The sequence below is a fragment of the Zonotrichia leucophrys genome, chromosome 4A, assembly GCF_028769735.1.
Source record: "Zonotrichia leucophrys gambelii isolate GWCS_2022_RI chromosome 4A, RI_Zleu_2.0, whole genome shotgun sequence".
Classification (NCBI taxonomy): Eukaryota; Metazoa; Chordata; class Aves; order Passeriformes; family Passerellidae; genus Zonotrichia; species Zonotrichia leucophrys.
This window is the reverse complement of record NC_088174.1, coordinates 4,916,257-4,931,088: the sequence shown is the minus strand read 5'-3', so window position 1 is coordinate 4,931,088 and position 14,832 is coordinate 4,916,257. Positions and strand designations below refer to the sequence as shown.

The 14,832-nt window shown below is 42.7% G+C and overlaps 1 protein-coding gene across 4 annotated transcripts in view; it reads right to left on the bottom strand.

Annotated features, from left to right (window-relative positions):
* HTR2C (5-hydroxytryptamine receptor 2C) overlaps positions 1-14,832 on the bottom strand; it is a 220,992-nt gene that overhangs the window by 130,967 nt on the left and 75,193 nt on the right. The window contains exon 1 of one of the 4 annotated variants that reach the window (XM_064713221.1): positions 2,974-2,994. The exons of the other annotated variants lie outside the window; for them this stretch is intronic. The gene's annotated coding sequence lies outside the window, so the exon portion shown is untranslated. Of the gene's footprint in view, positions 1-2,973; positions 2,995-14,832 lie in introns of those variants that run through there. 4 annotated transcript variants of the gene reach the window in all.

Sequence of the window (14,832 nt, the reverse complement as noted above, 5' to 3'; positions counted from 1 at the left end):
TCAAATTTCCACCTCTTTCCTTCTATCAAAGTACTTCTGGTCCTCTCACCACCTCCAGCACAGAGCAGCACTACATTTTTAGCAGGCAGCATTTAACGTCACTATTTGTGCCTTTCTTTTTGTTTGGTCTATTACATCTATGGAGAAAACATTTCCATTAATGGACATGGTGTCAATTCAGAGACAGAACATGTTAGATTTTGCAGCTGCCTCACTTGGAGCCTTCTGACCAGGATCCCACAGCCAGCTTCACTCAAGAGCAGTCTGAGCCCTGCTTTGTGACTGTGGCAGGCCAGGCCAGCAATCCCAGGCACTCCCAGAGCTCTGCCAGGGAGGAACGAGCACTAACAGAAGAGAGGCTGCCAGGATTTCAGCCTCCCTGAGCTGCAGGAGGCTGCTAGCACAGACAGATAAAATCCTTCTCCTTTAACACCTCCTCACTCCCAGCCCCAAGGCTTTATGATGGGCACAGGGCACTACCCTGAGCAGCCGTACAAAGACAGTGTTCCTATACCTTGTGGGGATTCTGCCCTGGCAGGGGCTGGCAGTTGCTGTCAGCAGGAGACAGGACAGCATCCCCAGGAGCACAGGAGGGAGGGAAAGGTGAGCAGTGCTGAGCTCGACCTGTCCCCTCCTCACTCTGACCGTGCACACATCCACAGCAGGCAGGAGGGTAGAGAAGTGGCCTGGGAGGGAAAATGGCAGAGCACATCCACACTTCACACTGTTGGCAGGCTTAACAGCAAAGGAAAACAATAATAATTTATATTCAAGACACATGTTTCTTCATATCTATGAATTCCGTAGCAAATATGACATAGAAGAACCAAACCAATTGAGCAGTTCTGCAAATATTGTGCAGATGTCTCATAACCCCCCCAACAATTCATACTATAGTGAATACTGCTTTACTCTTGTGGTTTTTTGCACATTTTTTCACACAGACCTTGAGTGCAATATCCAGCAATATATTTTGATTTCAGTATCTTCTGCATGTAGAAAGTACCAAGACAATGGGCACTTTTGAAATATGCCAAAGGAATGAGGCAAGATGCTGACTGGTCAGTGCAACCTTGAAAATTCAAGCATTCTTTTAAAGCCATAGATGAAATTACTAGATAAAACAACTATTGCATTAAGATAAAAACATTAAAGATTATATTTATTTAAGACAGAAGCTTCAAGAAGACACTACAGTCATTGGAGCATCAATTACAGGTGGTTACAGTCCTTGCAGGGCATTTTCTCTCCTCCCCTTTTTCTGCTGGGGCCTATAAACTGTTTAAACTTTCCATCAGAAGATATTTTCTGAGCATTCCACCCACAGAAACAATGGTCCCATCACCCTGCAGCGCCCAGACAAGCAGCTGGGCTGCTGGGGATGCACAGGCCAGGTGCAGTGCCTGCTCTTGCTGCCCATGTCTTATGTTAACAGCAATGTTCTCACTCTCCTAATGAAGACAGGACTCAAAATTACTGTGTCATCTTCAAAATTTGAAAAGTGCTTGACTAAAATTCAATTATGAACTCTGTTCTAATCCTGCTAAACTTTTTATATGAACTTTAAAGGAGAAGTAGTAAAATTCTTACTGTACCACTGAGTATCTGGTTAAAGGCAGCTCCTCATTCAGTTACTTTAATTTTTACTTTGCAAATAAAAATCACTCTCCATGCATATTCTGTCACACTACCTCTGAATTCCCTGGACAGGGTGTGGACAGCAGCAGCAAGGGAAATTTAAACAAGAAAATAATTTTCACAGGGGCTGTGAGAAGTCGGAATAGCTGCACTGGAATGAAAACGTGTTGGAATGAATTCATTGCCATCTGTCTTTATTTTGCTAACCAGCTCAATCAGACACCACAAATTTACTCAAACATGAGAAAAATATTTAAATTATTTGTGTTCTGTCCTTTTTCAACACGTAAATCTCAGTGTCAGTGTTTTTGTCAGTTTGAATGCTCATCAATAGCAGTGAAGTCATTTGTGCACAGCCTTTGGGGCTATACCTATGCAACTTCAAATCCACATTATCAGCTTAATGCAAAAAAGCCCACAGTCAAAGTTGGACTATTACAATTTTAAAGTTGTTCAAGGAAGCATGACAAAAAAACACAAAAGGAACTTTGTTCCTCATTGACAGAGTAATTAAAAAGCCCTACAGCTTTTCTAATTGATGGATAGGAAAAAGCTCAAAACAAAAATATCTTGTAGCTCTACCACAACATTTCCCATGCAAAGCATAATCCAATAAGAGTGAGAAGGAAATGATAGAACAAGGGGAAAAGAGAGGGAAGAAAATGTTCTGTAAGGAAAATACAGAAAATAATTACAAACTATCTGAAAACAATTTATCAACAAGAATGAAACAAATGCAGAGCTGCAGGAATGTGCCCTGGAAGCCGCCTTCTCCCCAGACCCCGTCCCTCAGCCTTCGAAAGCATCCCCAGTCTCTTCTAATCCTAAATCTCCTTTTCCTAAAGTAAAGGGGCCCACGTTGCCCAGAGACACTCCTGGGGAGATGAGAATTTCTAGACCAGGTCAGCCTCAGCAGCTGCCCAGAGACAGCTCAGTTCTTTACACCCTCCAGCCTGCAGGACAGGGAGGTGGAACAAAAGCCAGGAACGTTCCCCTGGGCACAGCCTGCACCTGCAGATGTTCCTTTAGCTGCAGACAGGACTCAGCAGCAGAGAGGGGCTTTGCAGTACCTGAGGTAGGAGTTACTGCTCAGCAAGTGCTGCAGAATGAAGGTTTAGTGGACTCGATGATCTTAAAGCAGCTTTCCACCCTAAATGCTTCTATGATTCTATATCTACTCCAGAGCTTGGCTTTGTCAAAAGAGATGTCCAGCATTATAAAGGTGAAACACATCCCCTCCTCCCAGCACACCACCACACCACTCCACTGCTTCTCAAAGACCAGCAGGGCAGGAACCAGCACCACACACATCAAACACTCCTTACACACACCCACCTTCCTCTGCTCAGCGCTCCCCATCCAGCTGCTCTCCAGCAAGAGAAAACAATTAGAAGGGTGCAGAATGAAGGGCTCCCAACAGCAGGCACACTCACAAACCTCTGGGCATGGCAAACCTGGGCAGGTGAAGCAGCCCCCTCTCTGCAGAGGCAGCAGCAGAGCAGCCAGGGCACAGCAGACAGTGAGACCCTGCTGCTGCCCCTGAGCTGAGCCTGCCCCAGCAGCTGCAGGGCACAGGCAGCCCCTCTCGCTCCCTGGCAGAAGGGATTTATGCTGATAATAGAGCTTGGTGGCTCAGATTCCTGCTGCACATCCAGCTTTAGGGAAGGGGACCCAAACACGTGGAAGGCAGAGGTTTGCAGTGCTGTTCTTTACGGGTTATTTAGGGCTGCAGGCAAAGTTTCACGTTCTCTCTGTATTCCAGGCTTCAGTCCCCATCACTCATTCCCCTCCACCAGCCCTGCACATGTGAAAGGCTCCTGCTCCCAAAAACAAGAGTTGAGCAAGGCTGTTGACAGCAAGAAACAAATTTCATACTGCACCCAGCAGAGCTGCAAGCGTGTTAGCAGTGGAAAAATCAGCACTTCACTGAGGTTCAAGACTTCTACAGTGGAAACACATGAAGGAACACTCTGCTGAATCTTTGCATTTCTCTTTTTTTAGCCCTTTTTTCCCCGAGTTTGTATTTTTCCACCACATGCAGACAATACTAAATTTGGAATTCCTCAGCTGTGCACAGCAGTAAAAACATGTAGTTCTTTAATGCTGCCTCTTATGAAATCTCTTTTTTCTGGCACAGCATCTTTCTTGCTAGAACAGACTAGAGATACAGAGAATTCCTCAGCGCAACCTAGAGACTAAATTTATTTTATGTAAATAAACATTTTGAAATAACTTGGACTAGCAGCTGGTGCTGCCATCAGGCACCCCAGAATGTAACATCACTGCCAGGCTGAGCACGAGCAGCCGAACCCCAGCACAGAGCAAGAGGAAAAGGAGCCAAGGGAAACACAAATCAGCACCTCAGCACCTGCCTGGGACACCAGAAACACTGGATGGAGAACGGAAAGCTGCCCCAAATCAGAAATTCAGCACTGCTTCTGACACCCCAGAAAAGTGAAGCCTAAATTACCTGGGGCCATTTGGAGGAAAACAAAGATCACAAATATGCCATTACTGAAAGGAAAGATCAAAATATCTCCATGAAAAGGGACTGGGAAAGCAAACCAAGGAAGGAGAAAAAAGAAAAACCATCAAAAAACATACCTAAACCAGAAAGGAACATCAGAAAGAGCTTTTTCTTCATTGAAAACTCGCTGTAGTAAATGGACATTTGGGAGGTAATTTGTTTTCATCCCTTTTGCAGTTTAGCACTGATGCTCTAAATGATTTCATTCACTGCTTCAGATGCAAAGCTCATTTACCATCAGAGGACCAAATGCCACAGACTGTCAGGTGAAGGATGTTTGAGTCTGCAAAGCTGAGCACGGTCTAGGTGGAGGAGATTCTGAATAATGCAGTTTGAGGACATGCAGGTCCATAATTTTTCATCTAAATCCTCCATCAGGGAATAAGTATTTCAGCATCCTTTCCTTCACAGAAAGCTCATTTCATTCAAAACACCAGAGACAAAATGAAACACCTCCCATTTGAAGAAATCAAAGGTCAAAGAAAGTTTCAATCTTTGGAGTAAAAACAATAATAGGTGACTCTAGCCCCTCAATTGATTTAATTACAAAGAGGTAATTAAAAAGTGCTCTACTCAAAGAGTGACAAAGCAGGCTTGCAAACTGAATACACAGACAACTGCATGCCCCTAAGCTGGCACATGGCATGAAAAATGGGATGGCTGAGAGCTGTTCCAGTTTGCCATTTTTCTTTATCCACACAGGGGTTTGATGGAAACTACAAACACAGAGAGGATATTTGATAAGGGAGTATTCATTATGAAAAGATGGCTTAAGATGCAGATGTTGAAGACTAGAATATGCCTCAATCCTCTTACAGAGGTGATTCCCACAGCCCTTGTGCCCTGAACAGTCTGTCACAAACTCTTCTTGCTTTTACAGTATTGCTAGATTAGCTCTCAAAAAACAAAGAGTTTTCCTGAAATGTGAAAAACCCAGGATGCCCACAGAGCATGTGAGAGGCAGGCTGCTGTGGACAGCTTCTGGTGTGCACATAGATGAGAGGCAAACACAAGCAGAAGTTATCTGCAATAAAATATTCAGTAACTGGGCCATTATCCGGCACTTTCATCATGATAACAGCCTCCCAGCTGAGACTGGGGTATTAATATTGGTAGGTTGATACCTTCCTCTAATAACTTTGGCCTAAAAACATAAGCGGCTTTTACATTTTTAATTACGGCCGGATTTTATTCTGAGGCTATAATCCTTTTCCAGCAATTGGATTAATGAAAATAGTGATTTATAGGGAGGAATAAAAAATAATCCAGTGAGAGCAAAACTACCCTGGCAGCCCTCAAGGAGTCCTTCAGTACAGTGGGACACAGAGCAAGGTCAGGGGAGCTCCATCAGCTCCCACCAGCCACAAACACCTGCAGGGCTGAGCTTTGAGGGGTCACATCCCAGCTCCTCTGGGGAAACACCTGGAAGCAAAGCAACTCTCTGCACTGGGTGCACTTTTTTCTTTAAACATCAGAAAATAATTTTCATCATCTCATGGCAGCTCTTTACTTGTATTCAAGTAGGCTCAGGACGGGCAATGAGATGAGGATGCTGAGATGATACTCCCACAGCGCAGCTCCCCCAGGAGCTCCTCACTCACTCTGGAAATGTGTCCCATGCCACCACACATCCCTCCTTTTTAAATTTCAGCACAGAAAAAAGAGCGCAATTCCTGTTCTTGAGCAGGGTTTCAGCTCCTGAAAGCAGATTTTGGCCCACTACAGATTGAGGCTATATCCAGCTGAGAATGGACTTTCATTACTGCAGCCTCCACATGTGCAACCTCAGGTGCAATATTTTGCCCTGCAATAATTTTCACCATTAAATATCTAATTCCTTCTATTTTAACACTTACAAGGGGTAACTGCTATTCACACAAATGCTCAGTTTGTCAAAATCACCTAGTGAAAAAAGCCATCATTTAAAAGTTAATTCATGGCAGAGAAAACATGGAACATGGTTCTGTGTTTGCTACTGTAGATAAGTGAGTAGAAGTGCCTGAAAAAAAGAACATTTAAAAACTTCTCATGGAATAACATTGTAAAAAGCTGGAATACAAATGATAGGGTTCAGGGTTTTATTTAAAACAAACCAGAAGATTTAGTTTTGCTTTGCTCTTTTGGTTTTTAAAATAAAACAACCAAACAAAAATAAAAACAAAACAAGAAACAACAAACCCCAAACTCAAATATTGATACAAGATTTAAACAACATTTTCTTGTTACATGAGAAACACAGTTTTTTTCCCCAAACTCTCAATGATAGTACAAAGCACAGAATGTGCAAAAAAATTAAACACCACAAAGTAACACTGATAGAATACATGTACCCAAAGTGATTCACCTCGCTGTTAGGAGCCAAAATTAGATTCCTGCTATTATTTAAGTCCTGCAAAAAAATTCTTTTGTGGGGATCTGGAAAACTGCAATGACCCTGTGAGGTCCAATGCCTTATTTTGCTTTATCTGCAACGCAATTTTTGGACAAGAGCAGCATACATGCACACCAAGGAAGCTTTAAAACACCACAACAACAACAGCAATAAAATATCCAAACCATAGGCCCACAAGATCTCTTGCAGGTGTTTTTTTCTGTTCTCAGGTGGCCATTGGGCTCCATTATGTCCACATTGCATGCGCTGTGTATGTGCCAGATACACACAGCATGTACAATGAGGACACCATAGAGCCACCGTGGAGGGGTCACAAAGATGCTCTGTGGTGCTGCTCACAGGGTCCCAGGACGAGGGAAGAGATGAGAACAATCAATCCTGACTCCATCTTTTAGAAGGATTATTTATTATTTTATGATACATATTATATTAAAGGAAATGACACACCAAAACTATACCAAAAGAATAGAAGAAAAGATTTTATCAGAAGGCTAGGAAGGAAAAGTAATGGAATAATAAAATAATAGAATAATAAAAAAAGAATGGAATAATAAAATCTTGTGTCTGCTCACAGCTTCAACACAGGTGGCTGTCATTTGTCATCAAGTAAAAACAATTTCACATGCTCAGTGAGGAATTCTCCAAATCACATTCCAAAGCAGCAAAACATGGAGAAGCTGAAACTTCCCAGCTTCTCAGGAGAAAAGTTCCTAATTAAAGGATTTTTCATAAAATATGTCTGTGACAATGCTCCAGAGAGGAGAATCAGCCTCTGCTGGCCCAAGCCCTGCAGCAGCACTGGGGAAAGTTCTCTGCTGGAAAAAGAGGTGATGCAGCCAACTGGAATGCCCAAGAGTCAACTGGAGAAAGGAAGAAACTGCTTCAGAGCTAGTGAGTAAAAGAAAAGGGAGCACATCAAAAGAAGAAAGCGTACGGGAAATAATCTAAGTTTAATTGCAATTACCAATACTTCAGTCTAATGGCCCTGCAGTGTTACTGGAAGCCAACAGATTTATCAGAGCTTTAGCAGAACTTTCAGAAACAGCTGCACTTGCACTTTTTCTTTCAGCACTTGTACTATTACCTGGATTTTTAAAGAAAACATTATTGACAACCGCTAGGAGCACTGCAAAATAGGAAAAAAGATTCCTCATCCCCTCAACCATGAGTATTTTGAAAGCTTTTGAAAAGCAGCACTAAAAGTATACTCTCAGAACTCTGCACTTCTGGCAAATAAGTTCATAACAAATAAAACTTTATTAAAAGCCCACAGATGTTTTGTATGGATATTGCAACAAGGTATTTATAAAATCACAGCAGAAAAGATGGTCTGGAGACATATTAACAATCTCTGACAAAAGATCAGGCTACAATAGATACATTAATAAAGTTCAAAATAAGAAAGATCAGCAAAAATAAGATTAAAATAAAGCAATATCACAACACATTTCCTTCTTTCACATGATCTTGTGTTGTCACTGACAACACAAGAAAAATGCGGATTTCCACATGCCCTGAGGGCTCACAGAATTATTCTTCCTGGCATTAGGGTAAGGGAAGGGTGTTTTCCAAATGAAATTGTCCCAATAAATATTTTCCAGAAATTTCTTCCCATTGACACACCATAGGAAGTGTTATACTTTTTTATCCTAGTGGAGAGTTATTTCATACAGAAAGTAATATAGAATTCTTGACCTCACAATATTTTCAAAACCAGCCTCAGTACTCTCCTCAAATATTAGGTGGAAACCAAAAAATTCATTAAAGCCTTTGCTAATATTACACTCTTGCTATTTTCTCACCTTTCAGAAAACTCTTTTTTCACAGTATTTTTGTTTCACCTTCCATTATGCAGAAATAAACAAAGAAAAGCATCTTTATTTCACAAAAAGGGAATGTAAGGTAAAGAATTTAGTTTTTCTTGCCATTCTTCACAACCTTTTAAAATATTCTTCAAGACAGCTTTGAGCACAGTCAGCAGCCTAAATATATGTTCACAAATCTGACTTGCCATACAGTACCACAGCACAGAACAGCTATTCTCATACTCTTCAGCATAAAATAAACTCAGGCAAGTCTGATTCTTGAGAATCAAGGATTTGATTCCCTTTACCTGAAACAAGGTCAAAACCTCATGAGAGAAAGCAAAACCTTGGATGTTATGCAAACACCATTTGTTCAATATTTGGCTTAATTCAGGCTTTCTAATAACTGGGAGATTTCTAACTCATTGCACTCCTATGTTGCTATGGCAGCCTAAGATATATTATAGCAGTTCCTATGAATGCAGACAGTTTCCAAAATGCAATTCTTCTTTCCAGGTATTAATTCATAGAATAATAAATAAAGTCTGATTAAAATTCTTCCCTTCACACCAAACACAGTTTCCTATTCTTGACCTAAAGGAACTGCTTGGCCACTGTCAAATAAAGTTCACTGGAGTTTCAGCCAATCTCAGCCATAGTGTGAGCTCAGCAAAACTGCTCCTTTCCCTGGTATCCTTCACCAGCTCAGTGAACCGTGCTCCTTCCTGGCTCAGAGCCTGGGGTGCAGAAATCACAAAACCCAAACAGAGGGGTTTTTTCAGCAGCTCCTGATCCTCCTGCCTGGTCAGCACTGGGAGAGCAGCAGCTCCCTGCAGACACACTCAGCACTGCACAGCTTTTACACCAGGGAGAGCTGTCCCTCACAGTGCCCCAGTCCCACACAGGTGTGCCAGCCTGCAGGAAATAAAATGACATTTTTTATATTGGGTCAGCTAAGCAGGTGAAATATATACTCCTTACATTTAAAAAAACAGTAAAGAACACATTACTATCAATATCATCCATGTCTGTGTCCACTTCAGAAAAACACTCAGATGCTTCTGATGCACAGAGGCTGCAATCTCTGCAAGGCAGTAAAACACAGAGGATGATTCAAAGAGCACAGAAAGGATTGCTGGAAGTAGAGAACTGACACCCTGCTTTGTGCACCAGGGGAGGTGGATCCTTCTTTCGCCCACAAACCTCTCTTTCATGAATTCAAAAATTCTGAACTGAATCTTCATGAAATGTGTTGTTTTTTACCAGACCTCTTGGCAGAAAAAGATTTAAATTTATATCAAGTGTAGGCATATGTAATTACCCAAGTATATTTTCTGTATCAAGCTGATAATAGGTGCTATTGAATATCCATTACATTTGAATGAACAAATACAACCACTGAATGCCAGAAGTACATTCAGAATATTTAAAATTTCATATAGTGAAACCACTGACAATTTTTGAAATACTGAATTATGAATCCTTAAACACAGCTGGCTCAGGGAACAGAAAATGATGATCAACTACATAGGTTACAAGCTAATTTCAAAGGTTGATTGAAAACTTTTCAAGTTTCCATAAACTACCAGAAGGACAGAAAGGAGAACAATCAAAGCCTTCAATATATATTAAACCACCATGTTCCCATATACAGTATTCACTTCTCAGTTATATAATGCCTGTGCACATTCATGTTCTAATTTTATAAAAGAGGCAGGTCTTATTATATCTGAAAGCAAATCTATCTACAGGGCAGATTAACCATTTGGTTACTCTCAGACCTGTTCATCAATGACACAGGATCAGACTGACAACAGCATTTGGCACTGACACAAGTTGTTTCTCTGGACAGCTTCAGCAATGGTCCAGGGACACTGACAAGTTTTCCAATAGAAAAGGGGAAATCCTGGAAGCTTTCCAGCCCTCTGCTTGTCAACACATGCCCATGCAGACCTGTTATATGCCCAGAGACTTCCCAGCCCACAACTGGAGGTGGGCACGCTGCCAGGGTGCTGTGTTCAGACTCCAAATGGCAGGGAGTGATTGCACCAGGGCAGCTGGAGAGGGGTCCTCAGCTGCAAACAGGTCCAAAGTGCTACCTCAGATCCACAACTCAACACTGAGCTGAAAATCCAAGTCCTAGCAGCCCTAAAAAGGTGCTAATGTGAAGGTTCAGAAAGCCAGGAAAAGGCTGAACTCCCACTGTGGTCAGAGAGGAGATGTGGGGAGGAAGATGATGAAGGGAGCTGCAACACAGCTGGTGATGGCCCCTGTGAGGCAGATGCTGGAGCAAAGTGCTTAGAAATCCAACAAGGGCTGGTCACTCTGATCCTCTGCCCACTGCAGCCAGGACAGTGACAGGGGCTCCTCAGGGCCCTCCAGCCCTGCTGGCCATGCCAGAGCCAGCCCCTCCACCAGAGCTGGTCCTGTGTCCCCAAAAGGCTCCTGGTTTACAGCACTGGCCTCCAGGGTGCTCCATCTGCCCAGAGCTGTTCACAACTTCTGAGCTGATCCATTATTTTAGAAGGAGAATTATTAATGAAAACTGGAAAACTAACACAGAACTGGTTTTTCTTCAAGGGCATGAATCCAAACTCTGATAGTTAATGTTTCCAAGCACCACTTGAAGTCAGCTCAAATTTTACTAATTAATGAGCAGCAATGCTCCTTACCCTTTAAAGCGTGCTGGCAACAGAAATCCCCAAATCCAAAGCTCTGAGGAGGAGGTCATGCCCAGCCTGTCACTCACTCCAATGAACACACTTCATCTCCAAAGCTTGGGGAAGCATCTTTTTCCTCTTTGAAACAGTGCAGGACTTACTTGGAGGGCATCTTTGGATGGCATCTGCTTTGGGACAGAGTGCAAGCCAGCTGTGCTCCTAAAAGAGGGGTTTTAGCATCTCCTGAAGCTGCACTGTGGCCTTCCATCCCCAGGGCTGCATCCCTCACCTGGGAGTGGGGATGAGGACACACCTGCACTCTCTTCTCCTTCCACCTTCTGCAGCTCTCTTACCTGTCCATACCCCTACCAGGTTTCCCTGCTCTCCAGGAGATGGAGAAGTTCAGAGTAGTCCAACATCAACTTTTATGAAAGCATGCCATTTCACACAGAAAATAACATCACATTAAAAAGAAAGAAAACTGATTATTTTGAGATCAACCTAATTTTATTTCTGCAAACAAACATTAAAAAAACAAGGACTGGGAATGCTAAAACAATTCTCATTTCTGCAATGGAATTTGAACTGACTACTATGAGTAAACAGGATTTCACATAACTTTTTTTTCCCCCCTAAACTCCTGTGTTATCAAGCCTTGTTAGAAATTTTACAGAGGCCAAGTCCCTAATAGTTTTTGTCTTCTTACTGGGATTTAATCAGACCAAATTTATTTATTTGGATAAATAATTTATCATACTACAAAGCATTTGTTTGAGTAATCTTTTAAAAATAAATGAGTATTTAAAACACTCAAATGCTAGGCCCATACAATCCCCAACATTTCCATTACCTTTGTAAAGCCTCACAAAATCATCAAGCAAATACAAGCTGGCACTCCTTCCAATAACAGAATGTTCTTTATACCCCAATTTCCTTTTCTTCAACTGCATTTCTGATTCTAAAATAAAACCAAGAACTTCTTGCAAAACGTGCCTACAAACAGGCCCACAATAAAGCATTTCTCCCATCTTCACAACCATGCACAAGGACAGAACCAGAGCATGCTCAGCCCCTCTCTGAATTTGTCTTGTGACTCTGTCAGACGTTGCTCCTCTCAGAAAATATAAATGTGACAGTTTCAGCCCAGCTTGTTCACCACAGGTGCTCATGAGGCAAACAAAAAAGTCCAGCATATACAACACTCTCCATTTTTAGCACAGAAGACAAAGCTTTAACAGATCAGAAGCAGAAAAAGCAAAGTTTCTCCTCTTTAAGCAGAACACCTATGTGCCATCAGATGGAGGACAGTCAAATATTAAATAGGCAAAGCAAAACCGCAGAAAACCTAAAAGAAAGCTTCATATGCACAATTACCATTCTTTCAGAAACCACTTTAGAGAATATAGCTGTTCTGACAACCAGCTACTACCAAGGTGTGCTGCATTTTAAAAGTTACTCTCTGAGCATCTGGGGGCAAGATGTCTGCTGGGTGAGAGACCACGGCTGCGAGATTTAGCTGGAGAGATACTGAAAGCATTGGAGAAGTGCACAATCCTTAAAAGAATTTATTCCTGCACAGCAGGAGAGCTCAAGGATGTGTTTTCAGTGAACAATACAAAATGACAGTAAGCAATGAACAGAATCGCATCAAAAATGAACTTAGCACAAGCACAAAGCATTCACCTAGAGACGAAGGCTCGAATACTCAGTGCCCTTCCCCAGACATCACAAGGGCTGGGGTGAGAGTCAAAAAACTCCTGCAGCTCTGGGTAAGTTTGGGCTTCTCATTCTGCCTCCTATCTGCCTCCACACTACAGGCAAAGCAATGCGGAACTGGGACACCCAGCTGGAGGAGGAAGAGGTGGAAGGGAAGAAGGGATGGGCAGGGCCTTTGGCTGATGTGAATAGGGTCACACACGATGCAGTCACACCTTGGCCTGCAGCACAGGTGCTCCTTGAGAGCCTGACACTTGATGGGCATCAGCTCCAGTGCAACATGGCAATCTGTATTGCTGAAACACAGCTCAGCACCTCACATTTGTGCTGGCACAGAAGTAAAGCCCCAAAAGGAATATCATCATTTTGATGGCTGGAGCAGATATTGATTAAACACTGAAACCATCTTAGAGGTGGTCATAAATACAACAGCTGCTTCACAAGTACACCTTTGGCAAAATGCTGGCCAGGCTCAGACCTAACAGTTCAGTATTTATAGCCACCCCACACTATACACTCTCTAGCAACAATAAAGCACCTGAAATGCTCAATGCTTGATTTAATGCTTCCCAAAGGAGAAAACTGCTTTGCATAATCTTCTGTAAACTACATTTTATAAAATCTCCTTATAAGCCCATATTTTCTCAGATTACACCATGTTTGGTATGCTGTACCTTTCGATGCTTTTTAATTCCATTAAATTGCAAACAACAGTGAGATAATGGGAAAGCCAAGGAAATTCAGCAGTGATGTACTACTCCAATTAATTAGAAATATCTCCAAGTCATCATTGTGAAATAAACCATTTTAAATATGCAAGGTTTGCAGGTTTCAGCCATTTGTGTAAAACTATCAAAGACTTGCTTGCTGTAAAGCTTTAATTCCCATCTCAGAAAACTTGGAAGCTAACCTACTTTTTTCATTATTAGGTCAGGGAACACACCATACAAATTATCCTGGATGAATGTGCCAGTATTTCCATATTAATAGGCTGCATCCACAATGTATAACATCATCTATTGGATAATAAAAAGCTTTGTTATTATTTTTCAATGCACTGGGTGAACACATATACCTAGTAGCCCTATTGAAATGGTAATTAATTATACTTTAATAGAATAAACTGAGATGTTGCCTCTGAGCTACAATACATATTGGAGTTAGGTTACATGGTATTACAGTACTTGGAAGAGATCCTTTCCTCACAATTAAACTACTCACAACCATCTGGACATCACGTGGTGCTCCTGGAGATCAGGGTGAGGACTGGGGAGAAGGGAAGGAAAGGATGAGCACATTTTATTTGGAACACATTTTATTATTTTGAACACTTTCTGTTCTGCTTCAGTTGCACAGTAGAATCTGAATCAGTCTCCCCACACTGGCAAGTTAAATCAGCCTGGAGTCCAGCTCAGCAGGGGCAGCATCCAGGTGGGATTTCACACAGAGTGGCACTGCCACTGCAGTGTAGCATCACTGAGGAACCCTTGGTGGCTGCACACAAGAGGGAAGATGTGTCCCCTGAGACAAGAAATGAAGAGGGACCTGGGATTGCAAGGCTAGGTCCATCAGGAGCCCTGCCCCATGAGCAGATGCCCCAGCGAGCCCAGCAGCTCTTGGCTGAACACCGAGAGCCTCCCTGTGCCAGCAGGAGCCACTGCCTGGTGACTGCAGGGTCCCTGCTCCTGCTGAGCTCTCCCTGCACAGCCCCAAAGCCCTGGCTCCCTCAGAGCCACAGCTTTGGCCACCTTGTGTCACCCTTGGAGGGACTCAGCAGGACCAGTCAACCCCAGGCTCCCAGCAGGGCTCCCAGGGCAGGCTCTCCCTGCTCTGAAGCTGCACAACTGTGCCCTGTCCCCATGCACAGCTGCCACCTCCGTGGGGCACTGAGAGGCAGCTGGCACCACTAATGTCACCAGAACCCTCCCACACCACCCACGGGATCTCTGCAGGGACACTGAGGGTATCACCCACATTAGGGAGGAATTACTTGGCTCACTGGCTTACACAGTCATGGGAAAAAGAAACATGGAGTTGTTCAAAACAACAACAGTGAGCTACTAACTGCATTCTTTATGGGTGCTGGTAAAACCA